Below are 4,573 nucleotides of genomic sequence, written 5' to 3'. Positions count from 1 at the left end.
TTCAGAAAATGAAATCTTCTAGTATCAGAAATAAAAGTGTTTGAGATGTGGTTGATGGCAAACTCAGGATTTACTTTTTTACTCTCACCCTAATACATTACCATTTATCTGGGGAATAAGAAGGGAAAGGTTTTCCCTAGTTGTGAAATAAATTTAAAACCTACCTCATAATTCATTGGAGATAGCAAAATATATGCAATCTCGTGTTGCAATGAAAGGAAGGGGAAAAAAAAAAAAAGCTTTACCCTAATTATTGGATCACTCCACTCAGAATAGGTCCAGTGGGAATGATCTTTGTGGGTAAGTGAACAGTGACCCATGAATCCTAGAAGCATTGAGGACACCTGCTTCAATATAGAAATCTCCCACATGCCTGTGCAACCAGGTGCCATATAGAATCTGTGTAAATAAGTCCAGGGATGAAAATCCAGCTACGACACAAACTCATTCTCTCTGTTCAGAGAGCTCCTTAAGCTAAAGACTGACTTGCTGTAACTTTTACTTGGGTTAACTTCTCACATTTGTTCTATCTCTTACTTAAGATACAATTAAAAAACATATGTGCTTGTGCTAATACATCACAATGAATTCCACTATTATGTATAACTATTATGCACTAACAAAAGTTTTTTAAATAGATTTTTCTTTCCTTGAAAATCAGTTTCTCCCTAGGTCATCCTGACTTGTTTAGTCTAGTTATGTGCAGCTTTTACAACTGTTATTCAGTGTTTAGGATCAGTAAATTATTATAACAATGGAGACTGATTCAATAGGTGGCTTTGAAGTAAAAGTTTGATTTGAACCTCACATCTACCAGTTTTTAGTTTTTATGGGCATAGATATTTTGATTGCCCTTGCATCTCCATCTCCTCATATATAAAATGGTGGTTATAACATATATTATTGGTATTTAGATTGAAATATTAGCACCCTGAATGGAAGGGACTTTATCTGGTTGGTTAATATATCCCTAGAAATTAGGAATGCTACCAGGAATGTTGGAAATAATAAATACCTGTTAAACAAATAATGTATGTCTCCTAATATATCTGACAATTTTTAAAATTGATAACAAGTTTTAATAACCATATGCCAGGTATTGCTAAAATGATTATCATTTAGTCATTCTAACATGTCTATGGTATATATTATTATCATTCTTCTTGTGAATTATGAATATTGTGCAAGGAGAAGTTTGCAACTTGCTCAAATCCACCCAGCTAGTGAGTGCTGGAAACGAGATTTAACCCAAGAAGTTTGGGGTGTCCATGGTGCCATAGTAAGCAAGCAAAAAAAATCACTGTTATACTTCAGAGAGAAGACACTTAGTCATCTACTTTTACTTTTTTGTATATATTCTAGTTTTATAATTAGTTTGCCTAATAGCAGAATCCATGCAAATCTTTGAGTCTTATTGTGAGGGAGATTATACACAAAAATTCATAAACTGAGGAGGGGGAAGAATGAACTAGCTCTGAGTTTGTGTCTGTTTGTAAATTAACAAGTATGGCTTGATGTTTATTGATATTACAGATGCTTGGAAGAGTTTGTGATGGCTGATAAGCTCTATGAGCCAGCAGTACAAAGTCTAAATTTCCTATTTCTCCTGATATCCTGGTCTTTTCTCCAGTCTTGTAGCTCTACAGGCTTCTTGCTATGTGAAAAGAAACAGAGACACCCAAGTTAGCATTTCACACAGATCAGTACTCTTTGTGGGGATTCCAATTGACACAAGCTTAGTTTCCTTAGAACTAGCAAGACTTTTGAAAGGATTTAGCTCAATGAAATTTTCCTGGATTTCATTCACATTTTAAAAGACATTTATGTATATATTTTATCCTATCTAAAACACAAAAATATGTTTTAAACTCCTGACAGTCATAGTAAAGTATTTTCTAAATCTGACTTCCCAATCTCTGGATATAGCTGAGATTTTCAAAATTTCACACTGTCTTTTTAACCCCAAATATACAATGCCACTTGAGTTAAAGTAGGCTAAGCATGCTTAATTTGAATTTATATTTATTAACCAAGGTACTTTTGATCTCTTGGGATGCTCTAAACTGGCATAGAAGTAACAATAGTAATAATAACAATCATGATTACTGCTCATATCTGTTAAGTATTCATGATGTACTATTCAAAGTTTAGCACATAATATAAAATTAACTTATTGAATAATCCTGAAAACAATGCAATAATCTCATGTTATATGGAGAAAACTGAAGCATAATGTAGTTAAACAACACGTTCATATCACACGCTATGTGAAGTGAGAAACAGGTGGAGCATGAAACTAGACAGAGTGACTCCAGAGAAATCCAATTACTTCTCATTCCAAAGGCCTTATTGAAATCATACAGTTACACCACCAGTGACATTCCACATTATGTACAATCCAAAGAGTGGAATCCTAATTAGAATAAGTTATAATCTATGTTTGTATAATATGACAAAATATATTCTACTGTCATGTATATATATAAAAATAACAAATTTTAAAAAATAAACCACAGATTATAAAAAGGGGGGGGGGCGGTTTTCATGTTCTCTACCTTTGGTTTCCTTTTGGGCCCAGGGAACTATCATTGTCACTATTTGACCCAGCTATCCCTCTCCTCGGACTATACCCAAAGGACTTAAAAACAGCACATTACAGTGACACAGCCACATCGATGTTTATAGCAGCACAATTCACAATAGCTAAACTGTGGAGCCAACCTAGATGCCCTTCAATGGATGAATGGATAAAAAAAATTGTGGCATATATACACAATCAAATATTACTCAGCAATAAAAGAGAATAAAATCATGGCATTTGAAGGTAAATGGATAGCATTGGAGAAGATAATGCTAAGTGAAATTAGCCAATCCCCAAAAAACAAATGGCAAATGTTTTCTCTGATATAAAAAGGCTGACTCATAGTGGGGTAATGAGTGGGGGCATGGGAAGATTAGATGAATTCCAGATAGGGAAGAAGGATAGGAGGAAAAGGGAGGATACAGGGGATTAGCAAGGACGATGGAATGTGATGGACATCACTATTCAAAGTACATGTATGATGACTTGAATTGGGTGTCAATATACTGTATATACAATCAAATATAAAAATTGTAGTATATATGTGTAATAAGAATTGTAATGCAAAAAAGTACATGTATAAAGGCATGAATTGGTATGAACATACTCTATATACAAAGATATGAAAAATTGTACTCTATATGTGTAATATGTGTAATGTGTAATATGTGTAATGCATTCCACTGTCGTGTATTTAAAAAAATAAAATCAATAAAACTAAAAAAAAAAGAGTATGAAATGCTCTCCTCCTGTCAGTCATTATATCTGGAGCCGACCGCTCCAGCCTGACACCAGGATACTTTATCTTGAATGGTGTTCCTGGGCTGGAAGCTGTGCACACCTGGATCTTCCTGCCATTATGCCTCATGTACATCATTGTTCTTTGGGGAATGTGGGACTCATCTACCTCATTAGTCATGATGAAGCCCTGCACTGGCCCATGTACTACTTCCTAGCCCTTCTCACCTCCACTGATGTCACCTTGTGCACCACCACTGTGCCCAATATGCTGTGTACATTCTGGTTCAACCTCACGGAGATTGACTTTAATGCCTGCCTGGTCCAGATGTTTTTTGTCCACATGTTGGCTGAGATGGAGTCTGAGCTGCTCATGCTCATGGCCCTGGACTACATATGTGGCCATCTGCTACCCCTTATGCTATGCCACCATCCTCACCAACCCTGTCATCGCCAAGGCTGGTCTTGCCACTTTCTTGAGGAATGTGATGCTCATTATCCCATTCACTTTTCTCACCAAATGCCTGCCCTATTGCCAGGGCCACCTCATCCCCCACACCTACTGCGACCACATGTCTGTGGCCAAGGTGTCCTGTGGCAACGTCAAGGTAAATGCTATCTATGGTCTGATGGTTGCCCTTCTGATTGGGGTGTTTGATATCTGTTGTATCTCTGCATCTTACACTATGATTTTGCGGGCTGTAGTGAGCCTGTCATCAGCAGATGCTCGTCACAAAGCCTTTAGCCCCAGCATATCTCATATCTGTGCCATCGTGATCACTTATGCACCTGCTTTTTTCACTTTCTTCACTCATCGATTTGGAGGCCACATTATTCCCCATCACATACACATCATCTGCTGTTGCCTCCTACCATGAACCCAATTGTTTATGGAGTCAAGACCATGCAGATTCGGGAAGGAGTCATCAAATTGGTGACTCATTAGGTGAGACAATATTGGCCTCACCTAAGACAAATGAATCATAAAATGCATTGCCTGGCATGGAGAGAAAATAATGGAGAAGAATTCATAAAAGGTGCAAATGAAATATTAAATCATTCTAAAATGTAGATTTTCTAAAGTCTTTGCAAGTATATATTTTAAACTGATTCCTGTTAGTAAATATCTGCCAAAATAGAGAATGTAGAATTAAAAAGGTAAAATACTCATTCCCAATAAAGATTATGTTTGTCATGAATTTTTATAGCGTCATATGTCTAGTGACACCAGAAAGTTAATAAAAGGCAAAAAGT

General features: G+C 36.3%; 1 pseudogene; it reads left to right on the top strand.

The window, feature by feature from the left end:
• Positions 1 to 287: 287 nt before the first annotated feature.
• Positions 288 to 4,265, top strand: LOC124091118 (olfactory receptor 52N2-like; annotated as a pseudogene).
• Positions 4,266 to 4,573: the final 308 nt, after the last annotated feature.

Source organism: Marmota monax, unplaced genomic scaffold (genome assembly GCF_021218885.2).
Source record: "Marmota monax isolate L192 unplaced genomic scaffold, Marmota_monax_Labrador192_F-V1.1 WCK01_AAM20220418_F8-fsc00068, whole genome shotgun sequence".
Lineage (NCBI taxonomy): Eukaryota > Metazoa > Chordata > Mammalia > Rodentia > Sciuridae > Marmota > Marmota monax.
This window is presented reverse-complemented; position numbering and strand designations above follow the sequence as displayed.